Consider the following 24,295-nt stretch of genomic DNA (forward strand, 5'->3'; position numbering starts at 1 on the left):
AGACACAAATTAACACTGCCAGGATCTTCAGCCTAGATACCAAAATGGAATTTGGAATGGAAAATTGCGCACTACTAGTTGTAAGAACGAGAATACTGGAAACGACAGAAGGGATAGAACTACCCAACCAAATAGAAATGAGGGCACTATGGGAACAAGATGACTATAACTACTTGGGAATTCTGGAAGCGGGCACAAGCAAAGCAACAGAAATGAAAGAGAGACTTGATAAGGAATATCTCAGGAGAATAAGAAAACTCCTGGAAACGAAATTATATAGCAGAAACCTAATAAAAGGTACAAATACATGAGCAGTGCCACTAGTAAGATACTCTGGACGTTTATAGGGTGGACTAAAGTAGAACTGACACAGGTCGACCAGAAGACCAGGAAACTCATGAACAACGCATAATGCACTACATCCAAAGTACGATATTGACAGTCTGAAAAGGGAACCCGGCGGGAGAGGACTGGTCTGCATTGAAAACTATGTGAATGACACACAAAAAGAAAAAGAACTATAAAATACATAATGCAAAATACTGAAAGGATTATTTGACACTGAAAAACAACCCCAACAAAACAGAAAACAGACAGATAAAAAACAAAACGAGAAAGGAAAAATGGGAAGAAAAACAACTCCACGGAAGATTCATAAGAATGACAAAAGATGAGAATAACGAAAACACCTGGACATGGTCGCGAAAATGACATATAAACCGAGAAACTCAATCTATAATAACCGCAGCACAAGATAACTCACGTTTTCTTTCTTTTATTTCCTTCGTTTATTTCCTGGATTTATTTTATTGCAGCTGTTTCATTATATATATATATATATATATATATATATATATATATATATATATATATATATATATATATATATATATGTTACATGATAAGGGCTGTCCCCTTTTAATGTAAGTATAAAAATAGGGAATTAGTTAAATGTAAAAATGAATAATAATAATAATAAAATAATAATAATAATAATAATAAAATTATAAAACATATATATATATATATATATATATATATATATATATATATATATATATATATATATATATACTATCAAAAGTACCCGTCGTTGACTTGGTTCAAAAACAGCCTACATAAAATGGACTTTGACTTATGAAAGTATGATACTTTATGACAAGGAAGGGTTGTAAAGAGATAGCTTCGAAATTGGGTGTATCAAAACCAAAGCAAAATATTATGAAAGTAAAAATAAAATAGATAAAGCCCATAATTTATTATACCATACCTGTTCACACTGAACCACCTATCACAATGTTCTGTGGATCTATATTAAAAAAAAAAACCTTGTTAAACTTTGTGACATATTTCCATTCCATGGAGGTCAGGTGCGAACGAACACCCCATAATTTTATCATACAATATTTCTTCAAACTGAAACATGATTATCAAAGTATACTTACGCAGATAGATATGAAAAGTCTTTATTAAAGTTTGTGCCTATTTCCATTCCATGGAGGTCAGGCACGAATGCAGATCCCACAATTTTAATGAACCGCCGTTCTGCCAGAACAAACATACCCATTCCTGTGTCTCGATACATCTTCTATCATTATATGTAATCAGTTTTTTTTAAATAGTCACGCATATAGGAGCCTAATGGACTCTGATTTATGAAAGTATGATAGGTTATGAAAAGGAAGGGTTGTAGCTTCGAATTTGGGGGTATCAAACCCAAAACAAAATATGATGAAAATAAAAGTAAAATAGATAAACCCTATAATTAATTATACCATACCTGTTCACAATGAAACACTTATCACAATATTCTGTGGATCTATATTAAAAAACCTTGTTAAACTTTGTGACATATTTCCATTCTATGGAGGTCAAGCGCGAACGAACACGCCATAATTTCATTATATCATATTTCTTCAAACTGAAACATAATTATCAAAGTATACTTACGCAGATAGATATGAAAATTCTTTATTAAAGTTTGTGCCTATTTCCATTCCATGGAGGTCAGGCACGAATGCAGACCCCACAATTTTATTATACCATCCCTATATAAGTTAAAACATACTTATCAAAGTATTCTTATATACATCTATATCAAAGACACTTGTAAACGTTTTTTTTTTAATATTTAAATTTTTTATTTTCATATTTTGTGGATCAGGCACGAACGCAGACCTCATAATTTTAATGAACCACCGTTCTTCCAGATCAAACCTACCCATTTCTGTGTCTCGATACATCTCCTATCATTATATTTAATCCTTTTTAAAAAGATATAGTCAACCATATAGGAGCCTATGTGTGACCCCCCCACACACACACATTCATACACATACACACAGACATATATATAAGAGAAAGTGTATGTGCATGTGTATGTGTGTTTGTGTGTGTGTCTGTAGATTTCTCTATACAATGATTCTGTCAATTTTAAGTCTGCAGAATAGAAATTTGATATATAGGGTACGAGATTTGGGAAAATCTTTGAAATACATTTGCTGCCAGGAATTTGGCTGTTAAGGGGTCAAAATTCAACGATTTGATCTTTGAGTACTCTACCACTTTTTATATGGATCTAACTTAATAATTTGATTTGAGCCAAAAACAATGAATTTTAAGGGGTCATTTTCGGGGTCAAAGTTAAATAATTGACCGCTTTTTTATTGCTCAACATACACCTCCAAAAACCCGGGCAACGACGGGCTGGAATTCTCGAATATATATATATATATATATATATATATATATATATATATATATATATATATATATATATATATATATCTTTAAATTATTCCCAACTCGCGTTTAGGCAAAAATGCAATTTCGTATGAATAATTGAATTCATTCAAAAAGTATCGCTAAAAAACAAAACAAATAAAAATATCTACATAAAAACGCGATACATTTAGCAGTCAGGTGAGGCAGTCTGAGGCTTCTTATCATGGGGTCCCAATTTCGAGTCTTGCTAGATTCAGCCAGCCTGATGAGTCGTAGAATACGAAACACGTATCAGAGGATAATTATATTTTAAAAATAATATATATGCCGCTCCCCATTTAAGGGGGTACCAAACTGGGCAAAGGAAAACTTATTCCCAACTCGCATTTAGGTAAAAATGCAATTTCGTATGAATAATGTAATTCATTCAAAAAGTATCGCTAACAAAAACAAATAAACACACACACACACACACACACACACACACACATATATATATATATATATATATATATATATATATATATATAGTTAGTAAGTTATAAAATGTATATGGCGATTAAGCTACACTTAATATTCCGCGTTTCATCCACGTTAGGATTCTTCAGGCTAAAGTGGATGAAACGCGGAATATTCAGTGTAGCTTAATCGCCATATACATTTTATAACTTACTAACTAGCTCTACCTAAGTATTGAGCACTTTTGAAGTAAATACTTAAAGCTTACGCATAAATCTAGACTTCCGTATATTATATTATGTGAGTAAATTAAGTAGTTATATATATATATATATATATATATATATATATATATATATATATATATATATTATGAACCGAAACCAAACATTTTGAAGAATTCTTGATAAAATTATTTATAAAATATAGATGATTTTAGTGCCATCAGCTATAGTAGAAACTGAAACCAAAATTCTTCGTAAACGTATTTATGACAATAAATAGAAGACCATCACGATTAAACGAGCCGGGTGTAAGCGTTACACACACCAGAACACACACGCTAATGTATTAATATATAGATAATAATCTGATAACAGATTCTATTATTCTTAATACGACGTGAATAATAATCAAGAACATTGATTCCAGTAAAGCAACTGGCCCTGACGACATTCCAGTTATAGTGCTAAAACACTGACTGTGAATGAAAAGTGAATATATCTGAAATGTGTCAGAAAATCGCCAAAATCCGAAAGAGAAATTAATTTAATATATTATTCCTCTTCTGGCTCGATATTTCCTATTCTTGGTGTCTTTCCCGCTTAAGGTGTTTATCTCTTTCCATTTCCTGCTGAACACACGCATCACCTTACTTAACAAGGAAACAATCTAGCGTATGGATAGACCAGCCATTCAAAATGATGGGCATGTGCTTCTTAGAATGACTCGCGACTAACTTTACCACACACATAATTTTGTACATATCCGAGACTTAATACGATAAAACGAAAAAGTTTACATAATTTTTTTAAAATAAATAAATAAAAATTAAATATAAATGACATTTCATCTGAAATTAAACAGCGAAATCATATCAAATCAAAGTAGAGTTGCTAGTCCAAACGTTTTCTGATACCCTAATTTGTGTGAGATGTGGCATTCTTTAAGTGTATATATATATATATATATATATATATATATATATATATATATATATATTATTCCTTAATTGGAATTTATTTTGAGATGAGCATTATATGTTAATTTTATTTTTATTTCGGACTATTAGTCTCATCTTTATTAGTTGTTGTTTTTTTAATCTTTTTATTGGTTCACAACGTTTCGGCCAACTTCCTCTGGCCTTCGTCACGTGGTAACCGCGACTGATAGGAACTTCGAATCTCCTAACTGCATTCTCAGCCATCACTGCCATCCGCCGAATATTCAGTGTAGCTTAATCGTCATATATATTTTATAAATTACTAACTAGCTCTACCTACGTATTGAGTATTGAACGCATAAATCTATACTTCCCTATATTAATTTTATGTGAGTAAATTAAGTAGTTATATATATATATATATATATATTATTAATAATAATAATAATATTATTATAGTAAATAATTATATATATATATATATATAATTATTTACTATAATAACTATAACATTTTTAAATATCTACATACACTAGTGTTCCATCTTTTCGGGAATCTTCAATGCAGTATGTTACGATTAACACCAGTCGATAGAAGTGAACTCTGCGACAAAAGCCATCTCTGGCTTCATTAGCAAGGGCCTAATACATTCGACTACCGCTAACCGCGAGAAATGCTGTTGAATTTTAAACATTTATATTTTTCATATGTTTTAGAGATATCAGTTCAGTCTTGCCCCCGTACCCCAGGGCACAAGATCAATGTTTTAAATGTAAGTCAGAGTGATCTAATCATTATATGACGATTAGCGCATAAGAGGTAATTGACCTACTTTAATTCAACCGAAAGTGCTCAACGATGAGAAACGAGGTCCTTAAAGGGGCTGATAGGTATGCATATGACAAAATATCAGTTGTGGTTTTATTCGCGGTAAAGTTATAATTAAATTTTGGTGGTTTTTATTGGGCATTGTAAAATGTCCATGATATTTTGTACATTCGTTTATTTTTTTTGGTAATCATTTTCTCAGTTTCCTCTGATTCGTAAGTGCTACTTTGAATTAACTAAAACTCATGGATTTTTGATTAATAGGCTTTCTCTAATGACATTGCCAGAAAATTTTAAGAAATTTCTGTGGGTTCGACCCTTATAATCTGTAATCGTCTCGGCTTTCATATGTTTTAGAGATATCAGTTCAGTCTTGCCTCCGTAGCCCAGGGCACAAGATCAATGTGTAGTATCTGTTCCGGCAGATACGGCAAGCAAAGATCCTATGTGGGGGCGACCCTTCATACCAATTGTCACTATCCAGCTCCCCTACTCCACGGGGAGTTGGTCCATATTTACCCTTCCCTCCTCACATTAAAAATCGGCCTTGTGCCTTATTTTCTCGGTGGGGGAGCAAATAAATACCGTGTAGTATCTGTTCCGGCAGATACTGCAAGCAAAGACCATATTTGGGGGCAACCCCACATATAAGACCTTCGTCAATGTAGGGGAAACCCTTCATACCAATTGCCATTATCCAGCTCCCCTACTCCCGGGGAGTTGGTCACCATTTCCCCTTTACGCTTCACATCAAAAATCGGCCTTGTTCCTAATCTGCTCGGTGGGGGAGCAAATAAATACCCTGTGACCAAAGACCATTGCCCTTGTGGCAATGAGTTTCTGGCCCATGAAGGGGCAACCATATATACCAAGAGGCGCTCACTACAAACTCCCACTTCCTTCCTCTCAGGGGAGCTGGTCCTTTTCCTTTCCCCCTCCCCTCTCTTCACATTAAAAACCGCCTCATGCCTAATTTGCTCTCGTGGGTAAGCAAATGTATATCATAAAAAGGACACTTCTAGGTTTTAGTTTAGATAAATAATGCTCTCTTAATATGTTTAATTCTTTGCAGCCATCGCCCAACGCTTTTTGCATCATTATTTGTTTTGTGCATTATCAGAGATAGATTCTGTCATCTAAGTACTGCATTAATTCTGCAAAGACAGTTGCGTTCTTTTTAATTAAATCAGGGTCGTTTTTATATTTTACACTTTGTGTAATTTTTAGATTAAAAAAAAATCCCCAAAATTCCGCTTACCTCAATCCGGATTTTGATTTCGATACATCAAGGTAAGGTCTTTCACCAGGCCATTAACTTCATGAACTGAAACTCATGTTTAATTTCCAAAAGGATTTCCAATGAGAGGCTATTCTGTACAAGTCCTGAAGGTTAAGAAATTAGTCAGTAGTTGTTCTGTACCAACCCTAAAATTTATATTGTTGCAGGCCAAAAGCAAAAGATATTTCTCGTGTTGACACGAAAAAATTATGTGCTGGAGTCGTAAAATATTTTTTATGTATGACTTCCTCCCGTTCAGTCGGCTGAGAAGGATCATCTGGATAAATGCACGTTCTTGTCGTATGGGTGACAACAGCGGGTGCCTACTCGCTGAAAATGAAGTCGAGTATTCCCCAGCAAGTCACTCCAATCAGACTAGTGACGTCATAAGAAAAGGACAGACGATTAGTTATAAGTAAAAAGTCTAAGTGCATTATAAAAGTAAAATAAAACACTTATTACTTGTTACCTTAATGAGTGTCGGAACACTGCGAACGTCTGATTTTCCAAGTTCGTTATCGTGGTCGGGGTAGGAGTTGGAAGCGGCTCGCTTCTTCTGTCCATACGAGATTCGAAACGTTCGACCTCAGCAACAGAAAAGGCAAGATTCTCGACTTTACAACTTGCCGTGTTTATATACCAATTTGCCATATTCCTACATATCAAATGTCGACCCGTTCAACCTCTTTTATTGGGCCGTCTATTCTATTTTTAGCGATGAATTTCTATTAAAAACGTAGACCTTTTTTTTTGTTTATCTCTTACTTTCAAAAAATGTACTTTAAAGCTCACTTATATATTTTATGAATTAAGTATCAGTAATTCACAACCCAATAGCCAGGTTCGATTTATCGTGCCGCATTTCTCTAATATTCAATATCAGGCCCTTCACAGTTATATATGGAGAAGTTCTGGTTTCTGATTGGTTGATAACATAACGTGGGTCCATTTGATTTGTCAGTTTCTATCGTCAATTTCTATAAGTAGAAGCTTCAAACTTTCGGTGACGATGCCCTTTTAGATATATTTAAAAATACTGACACAGTATGCGCGCCTGTCACTCTTCATTTGTTGTTTAAATGTTACTTTCTGTTTCGATTTGGCCTAATTCCACCAAGATCACATGTTTTTTACTTTCGAAATCTCAACTATCTTGGGTAAAATATCATAAGAAATATAGAAAATAGACTTTATTATAATTTATCCAAAATTTGGATGAAATAAATATAATATATCACGACCAGACAAGGCTAGTAGCCTTCTCCCCGATATTTTAAATAAAATTAACCTGGAGTAAAGTTAATTAGGTAAATACAAATTTTGTTGAGGTTTGCTTGTGATTTTTTTTAAGATGTGGCTGAGAATATAAATACACAGAACAAAATCGATTTTATATCCTATAGAAAAATGAAAGTGATATTGCGAATTAACATCATTTGCCGTTTTTGTTTACCTTGCAACTATTACATTATATATTTTCAAATAAGAAGTACAATATCTAATTGATTGTGTTCTGCAAAGAACTTTTCCATGCAAGATTTCCCAAAAGACAGTCATGTCATATTGTCATTATTTAATAGGTTTAAATGGAAACTGATATTCTTTAAACAGATGAACCGCTATAAAAATACGAAACTTAAAGCAGTACGTGCATTTTAAACAATGGTTTGCTTTGAAATGCGCTACAGATACTATGTCTTTATTAGTTTTATCTCTTCTCTATATAAATAAAATGAACTCATTTTTTCCCTTCTGATTTTGACCTTAATAGGATTAAAAATCAAGATATTTCATGTAAATATAATATGCACAAACGGCAGAACAATATCTGAGGTGTGTTATCGGCTTATTATTTCTCAAATTCCTCGATAATCTTAGATTTCTATACTTTTTCTGCTGAGAAGTCACGGCCAAAATCGGTTAAGATCAATGGAAGTGGTAAAATATTTTCTCTCTAATAAATTCCTCCTCCCCCTGCTACCACTTAACACCGTTTGGGGATCGTTCACAAGGAACAGTTGAGAAGAGAACACCGGTTTGGCTTCGTAGTTCTTTCATGTGAAGTTATTTAAAATCACTAAACTAAGCTGCAGTGCTCTGTGGCGTAGTGGTTAGCGTGCTGGACAATTCACATTATATTTTCACGTTCGCGCCGACCTACCGTAGTCGTTTTTTTTTTCCTAAACAATTGGAATGGACTTTTCTTGGTGGCCGAACTGTTAACGTTGCAGATGTTTTTTTTTTTCACACTTTATTTTCCTACTTTTACTCATGACTCCGGGTTTGATCCTTCCTACTTACCTACCATAACATTTTTTAAAACTCCCCCCCCCGTCCCGGAAACAAACACTCGGGCAACGCCGGGTACCCCCGCTAGTATGAAAATATAAAATAACAAAAGGGAGAAACCTGAAATATTCAGATATTCGAAAAGTATTTAATCTGCATTACATTTTTTTTTTATCAAATGTGGTGCTATTTGTAATATTTAATCAGGGTTTAATGTTAGCGCGTTTTATCGTTGTTGAATTCATTCTGACTATCCCTTGTACAGACAGACAAAAGCAACTGCCGATAATGACTCACTTTCGATTATTACGTTATGTTGCTACGAACGGCACCCATCTAAACGGGTGTAAACGTTTCGTGTTTTTTTGTGACGTGTCCTTAATGTGTTACAACGTTTTTCACTTTTTGAACCGTGCTTGTCAATTCATGGTGTGTGATGTATATATACACGTTTATGTTCTGTGATCGTATTAATATATATATATATATATATATATATATATATATATATATGTTTGTAGGTGTCATATAACCAACATACCTTATATTCACTGGTCCATCTCGAATTCATCTTCTTGGAGGGGCTGGAACCTGGACGAAAGACATTCACTACAATACGGTAATTAGTTATAGTTTTTTATTCACTTTTCCAGATGTCGACGCAGATGAACATGGAAAGAGAGTTCTTTTCTTGTGGTCTTTAACAATCTACATGGAGAGAGGCACGTCACCTCCCTCCCAAGGAGAATACAATCACCTCCCTCCCAACTGTTGTTCACCGTGTCCAAACTCCAACTCCCACTCATCTCCAACTAACCAGATCCACGTGACTCACACGTAGTTCCGATCAGCTGATAAGTTCTTCCGGTAAACTTGTCTATGATGTAGTATTGTTGTATTTTGACAGGTTTTATGAAAACATCATCATATCCATCTCCTGTCTTCCTTTCCATTTAGATATATAGATTGATCGAGATGGGCAGATACCTGGATCGATAGATAGATAAATAGCTACAAAGTTAGATAAATAACTTATTCTGTTCTACGTATTTCTATAGATCTTTTTCTTTTCGCGTTGGGTTTATATAAAGCTGCTTCCTCTATTTGAGCAACGATATTAAGAACCCCTTGCTGATTGTAGTGAAGTTGGTACATTTGTTAGAACTCATTCCTCAGAGTAAGTTATCTGATGTTATTCTTTGTTTAATAACATACTGGTGAATAGTGGGCATGGAGTCTTTCGATGCCTTTGTTCCGTCTCCAAAGACGAAGGATACCCCCGTGTAGAGGTAGCTGCGCGTGTAATTGTGAGAGAAGGGTTGCACAATTCCCAAACCACACCTCTTCATAATCGGTACTGTTTGAGTCCAAGGGCAAGGAGAAGTCCAGTACGACTGGAAACAATGACCAGATAAGCGGAGAGTACATACAGCATCTAGAAGTCCAAAATGGTTACCCATTTTGTACTGACCAGATTTAACGTTGCTAAACTTCGGTGATCCAGCGGGAACCGGTGTTTCAACGTGATTATTCCGTAGAACATCCTGAATTTTTAGATATCCCATTTTTTTGACGACATATAACCTCCTTAAATTCTTTCATATATGATATCTCCAGTTCCGGGTTTGGTCATCAGTCTGAAACACACTTTCTAGGAAGGAGAAGAGATTGTTTGAGATTTCGGTCTGTTATTAATGTTTCTTCCACCGACTGTTATGCCCTACTCGTTTTGGAATTTTTTGTTTTGTCTTAGAGCTCAATGGCAGTTTCACCGTTAAACCTTCTGGTTCTTGATTGAGATAACGGCAACGGTATAAGAATATGAGTGGGTTAGTCAGGTTTTGTTAGAACTTTTAGATATATTTCCTTTTTTGTGTTATTCCGAGTCCGTACTGAATAAATATCACGTTTCTGAGATAATACGGCTAAAGACGCATAATTCATTCCTGATCTGTCACAGCAAATATTGTGGTTCTATTAAAAGCAAATCCGCTAGAGAAATTGCTTCAATTTGCCATGTAAAGTTCGAGACGAATATTGTATTTGCCAGAACCAGGCAAATGTCCGTTAATGTTTTTATCATAATAGTTTGTGTGTCATAATTCAATAAGCACGTTGATATCCAGTCGAGGGAAAAGGGCAGTCTACATTTGCATATAGATACAATAGTGAACAATGCAAAAGAAGAAGAAATCGATGATGACAGAATATATATTGAGTATACACTTCATGTGAAAAGTAGGTAAAAAAATTATCGTTTACATTAGTAGTTACATTTCTATTTGAATGGTTGTTGTTGATAGTTACATATGTTTTATTTAATAAATACATTTCGTTCAAAAAACATAAAATTCTGTTTGCATTCCAATCGCAGCAAGAATATTTACATCTTTATTTGTCACAACATTCTGATCCAGAAATCCTTATAATAATTATACAACGATGATGAATAAATACTTGCTTTTTTTACAAAGGAATCACCACTTATCAAGACCCAAGGATCACTCAAGGATTAAAGGTTAAAGAGGGTACAGTGACCAAAAGAACAATGCAAGGAAGAAGAAATCGATGTTGACATAATATATGTATTATGAATACATTTCATGAGAAAAGTAGTCAATGAATACTAGTAGTTACATTTGAATGAGGAATATATATAAGGAAACAATGGTTGTTGTTGATAGTTATATATGATTTATTTAATAATTATTCCCCCCAATAACAATCCTAATCCTACCATAAATGCCAACTGTTTTTTTTTTACTTTTTTGCCAATTGTTGTTTATACTTTTAAATTTATTTAATGTATTTTAATTATATGCGTATATATTGTCATTAACTCCTTGATTCCATGCAAGCCATCTGTAGTTAGAACTCGACTCGAAAAATGAATAGCTTAGTCAAAAGAATACCTTACAGAAGCGAGGATTTATTTAATTTTTTTCTACTATAGAAGATAGAAGAACCTTATTTAAGTATATAATTAATATCTGCAATTACCATACGCTTGCTTGTATCAATAAAGTGGCCTACATAATACCAATACCAAACCACTGAACTTAGCTTATAATTTAACTCTCACTATATTTGTAACTGCAATATACAGTATCTTAGCTGTGATACTAGGGCTAATTTTCTGAGTAGATGCAAAACTCTGTGCCTGATCTTAATTGCTACCTCTAAATAATAAATACAGAATGCTAATTCCGAATCACAATGAACTAGTTGCTCCTCTTATAACTGGGGGAAAAACCCTAACAGCTAGCTACGAAATCTTTATATACATTTTACCTCCAAGACGACTGCGTCTGTCTAACCTGCATGCAAAAAAATATAATTTTTTTTTCCTTTTTTCAAACTAAACCTTACCTGTAACTCAAAATCCTAATGGAGATCTACTGTTTGCAAATAAATAACCCCTTTTCTCTTGAACGCTAACAATCTGCTCCTTCCCAACAAGCCGCCACTAAACTCCCACATTGCACCGCATTTGTAGTGGAATCTCCAACTTCCAGCCCCTAACCCTCACATGCAAACTGTTTAATAGCCATCACTAAACATCTATACATTTCTATCTCTAAGGCATATGTTAGAGCTCATTCCTATCCAGTAAGTTATTTAACAGCCAAAGTACTCAGAAGCAAAGCGACCTGCATTACATAATTGTCTCCTCGAGAGTTTTGTAACGATTAATACGAAACTGAACCGACACTCCTTGTTATGCAAAATTTCCCATGACTATTGCTTGAAAATACCTACAACTTCAACTCTATTCGCACCTACAGAAAACCGGTCCATATATCTATTCAGCTAATTACACATAACTCACAACTTGCTGTTTTATCTATACTATATTGCACTTATATCTTAACCCTCCTATCATCTAAAATAGTTTGGGCACAACTCGTAGTTCAATTCTTAGTACCTACTCATACTGTAACATTGTCCTAGACCTAAGCTAACATAAATAAAATAAATAAAAAGGGAAAGACTCAAATCACATTATCCCCTCTCTAACAAATCTTCTTACAATCATAGTTGCTTACACTGCATGAGCTCCACTCACCCCCTCTATCCAGTAACAATGAAATAGCAATGCCCCTAAATCACGTTGAGGAGTGTAACTAATCAGCAGAGATATAACCTCTACAAACTAACCCATTAACACTAACTAACCACGCGGGGTCGCAGAAATACCTGGATTAGAACCTAGGCGCGGAGTTAACCCTCTCAGTGCTGACGGACCCAGTAGATCTTCCCAGATCATCCGTCTAGGAGAAGGAAAACTCTGAATAAAACAAAGGGGAGGGAGACCTCTTCAGTCTTGGATGACAACCTTCCTAGAGCTGGTGACTCCAAAAAATTACCGGTTTGCAAACCTAAATTGATTAAGGAGTAGATAGGCTCTGTCTATCGCCCGACTTCCATACTCCTTCTTAGCCTATTAGTCAGGCGCAGAGACACTATCTCAGTGATTCGACAGAAACACCTAGCGGTAGATCTTGTTTCATGGCTAGGGCAACGAACGCCTTTATCCCCATTCCCGGCACACCTCACCCCTAAAACTGGACATTTGGGAGTGCTTGAGTACAATATATGCCTGAGCAATTAGATTGGATTAACCTTCTTCTAATGAGTTGAGAGTACTGGATTGACAGTTCGTTGCTGCTGTTCCCGACTGGTAGTACAGGAGCCCTAACTCTTTGGTAGCGCTTAGAGCGGCTACTCCATCAACAGTTGAATAATATCGGGTGGTTTGTAGTGCCATGTCGCGCATGGAAAGGGACGCTGCACTCATCCCCGGTGGGCTTTTCTGAGGCCACAATCCTAATTGGAGAAAAGTCCGCTGATGGTCTACTTGTGATGCATGTCTGATGCTCTGCATAACCTCTTGTTTAACTCCCCATTACCTAAACCGAAACTCTCTAAAAAATATAACGACACTACAATCTAAAAATAAGCTAAAACCAGGCTTAGGGACAAACAAATTCAACTTGCCTCTTCCCTTGAGGCTTGCATTTACAAATAGCCGTGGGCTTAGAACTAATTTAGCTGATGTTGAAGCATTGCTTTTAACAAATACCCCGGATATCTTAGCACCAAGTGAGACTAACCTACACTCCTCCATCCCCTCTAACTATTTTAACATGCCTGGATATATTCCACTCTGCCGTAAGGACTCTGACAGACACATGTACGGACTTGGAGTTTACATTCGTAATACCCTTCCCCTGACTAGAGAAACAAAACTAGAATCGAATGATCAAGCCTTTATGTGCTTTAGACTAAACATGCAACACAACATTAGCTACTTTTATTTTCTCTATCGCTCTCCCTCGACCCAGGACTGCACCATAATAAACAAAGTCTGACAGCATAGACACGGCACTCTCGCTCGACACTAGAGCACAAGTACATGTATTTGGTGACTTTAATGTCCACCTAAAAAACTGGCTTGTATTCTCTACTTACACAGATGCAGCAGACAGAACAACTCATAGCTTCACTATATCTCACTCCAAATCACAAATTGTTACGTTTCCAACCCGTTTCCCTAACCAGGAAGAACAACGCGCATCACTATTAGATCTGTTTTTGACCACAGTTCCCGATGATTGCATAACGATGGCCGACAGCCCACTCAGGAACGCTGATCATGCAGTGATAATGGTTGAAATCGCCCTAAACTCTAGAGCCAAAACTGAAGAGCCAGTGCTCAAAACAACGAGATATTATAAAAAGGCTGACTGGGAAGCCATCAGGGAACTAATCAGAGATGCCCCATGGGGAAATATTTAAGCGCATGTTCCCATGCGGAAATTTTATAGTTAGCCCCACTCTCCCCAATTGTTTACTTCGACTTGTGTAACTATCATTGCTCAAAAGCAGCATGCATACCGCAGATTTTACCGACATAAGTCCAGTTAAACAGACTGAAGTATATAGAAGCTAGAAATAACGCTAAGAAAGAAATAGCGACAGCTAAGAGAGAATTTACGGAAACCACTTAAAAACGCATCGAAGCACAAAAGCAAGGAACTCGAGACTCCTGGAAAATCTACAACAGTGTAGTAAATAATGGGCAATCAACAATTCCCCCACTAACCAACAATCACGATGTTGTCTCCTCAGCAACCGAGAAGGTTAACATGCTTGCCAGTCGGTTTGCCTAAAACTCCACACAGGACCCTTTCAACCGCCCCCTACTTTACTTTCCTATGCGGGCAGACGTCACGCTAGACGATCTGAAATTCACCCCTGCTCAGGTGCATGCCATCATAAAATACCTTGACACTTCAAAAGCATGTGGATCCGATCTCATCCCAGCTGTGCTATTAAAAAAATGCTCAGCCGAAATAGCTCCAGTTCTCTCCAAATTTTACAACAAATGCCTTAATGGAGCTTGCTTTCCAGGCTGTTGGAAAACTGTTTTTGTTGTACCAGTATTCAAGAATTCTGGCGAAAGGACTGACCAATTACATTATCGCCCATTAGGCTCCTCCCACTTTTTGCCAAAATATTTGAGATCTTAATTAACCATGCTCTAGTCCGTCACTTTACAGATGCTAAACTTTTGACTGACCAACAATATGGATTTAGACAAGCCCGTTCTACAGCAGACATCCTAACTGTAATCTCTGAAAGCATATACCATTCACTTGACAAAGCGGGGAACGGCAGAGCGTATCTCTAGATATATCTAAAGCTTTTGACAGGGTATGGCATGAGGGTCTCCTCAGGAAAATTAGATCATACGGTATCACTGGTAGAATACTTAACATAATTAAACCCTGATTAGATGAGAGAAAAATCCAGGTTGTCCTCGACGGTCGTACATCTAAACAATATGATATAAATGCTGGAGTGCCCCAGGGGTCTATCCTTGGACCTCTATTTTTCCTGATATTCATAAATGACCTCCCCGACAAAACTGTCTCTGAGATGGGTATATATGCTGATGACACTACACTCTATAACAGGCACGACAGGAAGACGAATGAACACATTTCTAAAGAAACGGCAGAAACACTAGAGGAAGACCTCCAATCTGTAGTGAAACGGGGACAAAAATGGTTGGTCACGTTCAATGCCGCCAAGACTAAACTAGTTTTGTTCAATAATTACAAAAAACCTCTCTACCACCTATAGCAATGGCCAACGACTCTTTATCTGAAAGTACATCTTTCAAACTGCTTGGCCTAACGTTCACAGGAAACATGAGTTGGAACAATTACATTGAAGGAATTGTCAGGGCCGCTGCAAGAAAGGTGGGCTCTCTCTACCGTGGTAGACAACTACTAACATCCGAAAGTATCCTGTACCTCTATAAGGCCACCATTCGCCCATGTATGAGGTATTGCTGTTACATTTGGGCTGGTGCATCGGATACTTGTCTCTCGTTCCTTGACAAGGTTCAAAAGAGAGTCGCCAATCTGATAGGCCCTAAACTGGCATGTAAGCTTCAGCCTCTGTCCCATCGACAAAATGTTGCACCCCTCTGGCTGTTCTACAAGTATTTAATGGTGAATGCTCTGACGAACTGCAATCACGTGTTCCCCACGACGTGAGGACCCTTGACAAACCCGACAGGCTGCTAAATCCCACCCCACACTGTAGAGATCCCTAGATGTAAAAGATCTTTCTACTCCAATAGTTTCTTCCCCAGAACCGCTAGACTTTGGAATTCCATTACAGGTCTCTGCTTCCCTAACTGTACTGACGTGCAGAAGTCCAAGTGTAACGTGAACCGACATCATGCTGCCCAAATCTCTACATAGTACCCCAGTAGTTGTTGCCCTTGATAGTAGCCCCCTACACCAAAGTGGCAATTTGCCTTGTATGGGGTGAAATGTAATTAAAAAAAAAACAAAAAAAAAAAAAAAAGATTTATTTTCGCATTCCAAGCAAAGAATATTTATATCATATAACACTTATGAATAAATACTAACTTTTTTTAGTTTTAACATTTCCATGAATGTATAAGCGTATAGATTTGATCAACTCGCATATGTAAATTTTCAACAATCGAGTTTAATCATTGTGTATTGAAAATAATAGGTTATAATACACAAATTGAACAGTAGAAGAGTGTACAGTGATCAATGGACAACATCATAGTAATCGTTAGAAATGTAAATTAGGTAAAATCGGATTACTTAAGAACTTGTTCACATTGGAGTTGAAGACGGCCATATTTCTGATTTTTTTTTTACATTTTCCATAAATGCATAGGCGTACAGATTTGATAAGGTCGCAGGTTGACTGACAAAAACTTATTTTCTCTTGTAAAGCTCGTAAGTACAGAGAAACCTCAGCCAGGCATACCAAAACTTGCCAAGATGAAGAGGTTCCAAACTTTAGGACAAAACGCGAAACATGTTTGAGTACTTGATAATAAATGTGTTCATTTTGAATTATTATAATTTATGTGCATTGCATTTGTTGCATTTAAATAGAAGTTGGCTATGTACGTTGCTTTTTAAATTTTTGCTACATTTTTGCCGTATAATATTATATATGTCAACTCGAATGCAATGTACGGTATTTTCCACATTGTGAAGGCTAGAGATATGTCTATTTACCATTATTTTCTATTGCCGTGCAAGTCGTTTAACTATTAAAGATTTATTATGTAATGGTCAATCATTTGAAGTGAGAATACAATGCAATTTTTATTATTATGTTTGGAAAATTATATTAAAAAAAACAATTACATTTTTAAAACAATGTATATGGCGCTCTGCACTTGGGGATACAAAATTGGTCAAAGAGAAAAATTATTCCCAACTCGCATTACAGTAAAATGTCACTTTTGTATAAATAATAGAATTCATTCAAGAAGTATCGCAAACAAAAATAAATAAACAACATATGCAATTATACAAATATAATGTGCATATGCGCATATCTCTTTATTGGTAGATCCAGTAGCATCCTATGTTTTTATAGTTTATAACTATGACATTTTATATCCATCTTTGTAGGAAGGGAGAATGCATAAATACTTATTGGAAGCTATGTCTATTGAGATATTTAGAAATATTTTAATCTTGTTAAGGATGTACGTTAGTTGCAAAACAATTTCAATAAGAAATAAAAACTTGGATATAAAGATTGTGACCTGAGCAAACATCTATATAAAAACTGTCGAACCATTCAACATTTCTTTTAAACGGTTTCTTTTCCAAAGGCACTTAAGTGTACAAAAATACAAAAAAAAAAAAACACATACTCATGTGCCTTCTCCATAAATGGTTCATATATATCATGTGAGGTTTTAGTATCGCATAACGATAATCAATTTACAGTACAGGTAATTCAAATATTAATTGAGCACCTTTCAACCCTGATACATCATGCGAAGATCAATGGCGGATAGATGTGGAGAGTGATTCATCGATACTTTTAAAAGCGCTAAAATGGCAATTGATATCTCTCCGGTGAAAGCCATACATTTCCTCTTCGAATGAATAGGAATATGTATAAAAATTCCTTAGATAAAATCGTTTAATCTTTCATGTGAAAACGGAAGCTTTGTTCGAAAGGTGGATGTATACGATTTCCGACAGAATATTACCGACTCATGACACGTGGACGACTAACAAACTTTAGTAAACACGTTTTTAAATCAACGGAAAACGATTTCCTGCAAACGTTTAAGAACATACGAATAATTATTGGACGACGGGTTTTATTTATTGCAATTCTTATTGTTCGAAAATTTTCGCAAATGAAAAACATCTCAAATGAAAAACAAAACACCCGTAGGATAGGTAATCATAATAAAAAAAAAGTTTGGGCACCGTATGAGACGCGGTTTAATAAAGGAGTGTTATGGTGTGAGCTGAGATATTTCATGAACAAATGGACTTACTTTCTCCTTTCTTTACGATTTCCGAGCAGCTTATGAACCAGTGTTCTGCTGTTCTGCTTCCCGATTGAATATAAAATAGTTGCTTTCAAATACAATATTCTTGGTGTGCCGTGCCCATAAATAATCGAATTTTACTCAATTAACGTTAATTAACATTATTAACGATTACTATATTATTATTAACGCTTACTATACTACACCTTACATTCAATAACTCTTATCCTAGAGCATTCTTGCTAACTAGTGACTCCCAAGTATTGAATAATATTTTTTTTACATAGGAATCACCACTTATCAAGGCTAAGAGGCCACTCGAGGATAAGGGTTAAAAAGTGCACAGTAGACATTGTACAATATAGTATTGTTAGTAAATTTGTTAACAAGTGGAACGGCTAATCAATAAATTGTTTACGTTGGACTTGAAGACAACCATATTGTAGTCAGCTGGAAAGCAGGAAAATGGAAGACAATTCCACAGGCGTGCAGTTCTAAGAAAGAAGTTTTGTTCATGGAATCTACGTTTAGGTTTAGACACAGATAAAGAGTGGGGGAATTATTAATAGTGTTTTCAGTTAAACGAGTGTTTTTTGTGAAAATTTCGACTGAAGCTCAATCGAAGACTTTTCATGAAAATAACGATACAGCAGAGACAAACTCGCAACATCTCTTCTGTAAGATAGAGGTTGCAAGGAAGAGAAATAGACATACCCTACGAGGCTACGAAGTCGATTTTGAACTCTATCAGGGCAGGACAAATAAATAAATAAATATAGTTGCACCCAAGCGCTGTGGCAGCTCTAAGCGGCAATTTTGTATCACATGATGATATAAATAATTTGTGTACTATACTTTTGTTTATGTATGTTTTTTTTATTAATGATGTTACTGCAGTTATCTTAATTATTGATGCTTATTCAATATTGCGTATTATGATAGGATATTACAGTAAGCAGAGGCTTGGTGTCACCGTAATATGTTCATTGCATCCTTATGCACATTAGTCTCAGTTCTCCCTTTTTTTTTGTTGTTTTTTTACAAGGAGGTCACCACTTAAGCAAACGTTTACTTAATCCAAAAAAAAAAAAAAAAACACACCCAGCGTCATGACTATTTTCATATTATTTTTGTTCTTTCTTTTGTCTGGCAAATCACAATTATGAAAACTATCTTGAAACAATAAGTTGACAAAAGATGTATATACAGGTTGATCAGTGTAATATAGATAAACTAGCAGCATTACCCGAATTTACCTGGGATTGAATGAGGATCAACGAGTGTTTCACACTTCCATATTTTTATTTTCATCGAAATCAATGAAATAACCCATTTTTTCAATCAAATCGATTGATTACCTGCTCTTGTTGAGGATCCATTGCGATGCACCTGGAGTAATACTTACATGCACCTCGCAATGACTAATTCCACAATATATTCTAGTCTACATTTCACTGCATAGAAACTACTGTTGATTTTATTGAATTATTTTATATATAAACACTTAAATTAAAGTTACAAATGCAAAAGTCAGTAATTCTACAATTGTGCTTAAAACATAAACATTCATTTCGGACGCGGCTTTGCCATATCAACGAATTTACTATTCATTTTTATGCATGTATTTACTAGTTGTGGCGTGATAATGGCTGGAATAAAAGTTTGAAATGTTAAAACGTCAAATATCATTGTGAAATTGTGCTTTAATTTTGCACGCGCCCCTGTCATATCAAATAACCTACTATTGATTTTATATGTTGGGCCGTTCGGATTGTGTGGTCATAAAACTTCTCAAATAAACTTGTAATTTTGGCTGTGCATTATGTTTACTTTGGTCAACTTAGCCTGTTCCTCCTTTAATAGGATCATTCAGATTATCGATTATCGATACCTATAAAATGCACTTCGACGCAAACATTACTTAAAAACACTCTCACGCTCATTAAGTAGCTTTGTGTGAAGTTTCATAACAATCCACCCAGCCGTTTTCGAATCCATAAGGAATGGACTCACAGATACACAAACAAAGTTGCTGACATAAAAGAGTATAGATAGTAAGAAAAATAGTTAATATAAATGTAAATAATATTTTTAAAATGGAGATTAAACGCACCTACCCTTTCTTTTCTTTTTACGTCATCCGGGCCACGTGCGTTATCTATACTCGGAAAATATCTACATACGTAGAGCATGAAATAGTAGATAGTGTAATTATGTTACAACTATCTCCGGACTCGGCTAATCTGGTAATATATGAGAGGGATTGGCAATGTGTAATTTTCCCGTCAAAAAATGATACAACTTCAATTTTAAAGCAAGTACACAATGATGTTTTGAGATCATAATGATGTTAACCTTTTTCTACTGTGTCACACACTTGTTTTTGAGGCCGTTGCAAAGCTAAACAACACAGGGACGGTCTTGCTGAAGAGGCGTACAACGCTCAGCTGTCGGTCAGATTACCAGAAGCACCATGGAATTTCACGGTTGTCTGTCACTTAATTTACAAATGTGATTTTATTGCACACATTCATTGCTGCCTCTTGAAGCCATGCAAAACATCACTGCTGACTGGGCCGCTTTCCATCTCAATAGAGTCCAGCGTTGGATAAAAAATAATAATAAACAGTAGGCATCAAAAATCTTATATTGAAATGTATGTATACAAAAAAATAAATGTTTGCAGGTCGGCATTAATAATACAACGAGTTATTCAACTTGTTTGTACACATGAAGGAAAAGACCAACACATCTGTAAACGATCCAACTTAGTAATGAAACCCCAATCATGACAGAAACAAGCCAATGTCAGATATCAGGCGTTTATCAAAGAGTTCCATTATTATTAGCAACTTAGAAAAAATGAAAAAAAAAATGATACTTACAGTGTGAGTCAGAGAAGGTTGCTTATTTATAATATCAATTAAAACACAAATGATGCAGGCATACATGTAAATCTTTAAACTGCAACTAACACAGCACTTCCTTTTATTTTGTGCCAGTTTAAAGATAGTATCAATAAAATGGCGTTCATTTTGTTTTTACTATACTCTGCTCCGAAGCTCCGAAGTTTCGGTAAACTCTTTCCAGCATATCGATGGCTATGTTGGCGACAGCTTGACGAATGTTGTTTTGCAGGTTAGTAAAGGTAATAGGACGATTGTTGTAAGAAATTGATTTCAGATATCTCCATAAAAAATAATCACATGATGATAAATCAGGAGGTCGTGCTGGCCAATGCAAATCGTCCCTTCAGGGAGATAAAGTGTCTTGTAGTGTTCTGCCACAAAACAGCCATCAACTCGCACTGTGTCTGCCGGGGAAAAATAAACAAAAAAATAAAAATAAAATAATGCACATTAAGAACTAATCTATAAGCCACACTTTCTCAAATAAGTCCGTCCTTACCATTCTTTGAGCAACCATAGCTTTAAGGTACCAAATTTAAATAAGCAAGTAGGTCTGTCCCACCATGTAAAAGTTTGACCATCGTCTGTTGTCTAGAAGAATAGGCTGCTCTTTTCCTATGACTATTTGCATTTTGGGGAGTGGAACAAAGCATCAAATTAAATATTGTCTGAGGAATAATAAAAGAAACTGAAATACTTGAAGAGAAAAATACACCGGATTCTGCTTTTACAAGAAGGAGAATAAAATAGACTTAATAATAATAAGTGCCCCAAAAATGCTGGTTAAAATATATCGGAAAGGTTACGCCTGTGGAACTGTCTTCTGTTTTCCTGCTTTCCAGCTGACTACAATCTGTCTTCAAGTCCAACGTAAACAAGTTCTTGATGAGCTGTTAGACTTAAGTAAACAACTTTACCGAATGTCCATTACTAACGATAACTATATGTTCAAATTAACTACTGTACACTCTTAACATTTATCTTCGAGTTGCCTCTGGGCCTTGATAAGTGGTGATGCCTCTTTAAAAAATGTGGTTATGTACGATATGAAAAATAAATTATAGAAAATAATCAATTATTTCAGAACTTATTTGAGGAAACAGACACAGGAAAATATATATATTTAACATTTTAAGTAAATATAACCGGTGGAAATAACTCCAAGAGAATGTATAGACAATTGTAATAGTGATAGGTAAACCCGTTTGGAAGATAACTCTTTGTGGTTTTATAGCAGTTATCAGCTTTCAGTTCAACTCACTTGCCACTTACTTAGTATAGTGTTAAGGGGCATCATCATTACTAAGATGAATAGTCGTGGTGAAAGAGACTTCCTTGGAAGATAACTCTGTATATTAATATATGTTATGTATTGCTTATATGCTGTTAGTTCAGATCTCTATGTTCGCAATGCATTTCTAATGGAATTGTTAATCTCGTCTGGTATTTTGTACATCCTCAGTCATATTTTATCCATGCTTAATGTAATATGTCGTATGTTTTCTTGTAGTTAGTCCATGGCGTGTCTATATTCTTTTTTCTACGTTTTACTTAATCCATAGCCTTTTAGTCTATGTATAGTAGGCCATACTGATTTCAATTTTTATTTAAAAGAAACAAAAAAGTTTGATATTTTGGCTTGCCAATGAATTATGTGAAAAGTATGCGACGCAATATGCAAGGTGAAATGTAATATTTATTACCAAATGACCAAAACAAATTCGACGTAAGTTTTAGTACAATTATATAATAAAAACAAACTTGTACTCATTTTTTGTCATTTTATTATTTAGTTATTCTTTCATTTTCGTTTTTTAGAACAGTTAAATAATTTTTCATTTAGTTATATTTAGAATCATTTTATTTTTTCATTTGAAATAAACAAACTTTTTTTCCTTGCAAACACTTTATTTTATCTGTTTTTATTTTAACTTTATTTTGAATTATTAAAATTTTAGATCTGGTATGCATATATATTTAAGTTTAAAACTTTTAAAATCCATTTGCCTATACAGAATTAATGTATAATCGCATAAAAATTGAGTGCACGCGAGCCTGAAAACAAATATGGCGACCAGTAATACCATAGGGCATATATTTGACAATAAACATCTTAACATCATGGCCCTTAGATTAAATAAATCATTCTTTATATAAGATGGCTGTAATCCGTGAAAAAATTAAAAAAGATGGAAAATAAATAAAGAAGCAGTGTAAAGTGTACATTGTTTTTTTTGTGTTAAAAATATTGTAAAAAAATTAATAAGATAATATTTTACAATGAGACGTTTGCAAAGCAAATCTTAACCCCCGCAACTGTTTGGCAACGTTCCTAGGTATTTTCTTTTACACAGTGATCACCACTTATCAAGGCCCGGAAGCCACTCAGGGATAAGGGTATTTTTGGCCAATGTTGCGTGGTTGTACCATTAAAGACTTACATGCAAAGAATTGCCTTGTAGAGGTATTACTTTAGCCTCTCCATGCTAAGAACATTTTTCGGACACATATAACCCTTACCTCCTCATGTAAAGAACAGATTTCGGAATAAATACCCCACACCCAGAGTTAAGAACAGCTTTAGGAATAAACGCTCTTTGCAGGTAAGTCTTCAGAGTGACAACTAAGCCACGTTGACACTATAAAAAATGCTAGCGATTACATGTCTCTTTTACCAATGCAGAGCCAAGAAATTATGCTCATTTTTACGTTTAATTTATGCATAGAGAGATCCCGACTCTAAAAATATAAAAAGTTATTTCTTGTTAAAAAAAATC

Source organism: Euprymna scolopes, chromosome 15 (assembly GCF_053919585.1).
Source record: "Euprymna scolopes isolate OS-2025 chromosome 15, ASM5391958v1, whole genome shotgun sequence".
NCBI classification, from domain to species: Eukaryota; Metazoa; Mollusca; class Cephalopoda; order Sepiida; family Sepiolidae; genus Euprymna; species Euprymna scolopes.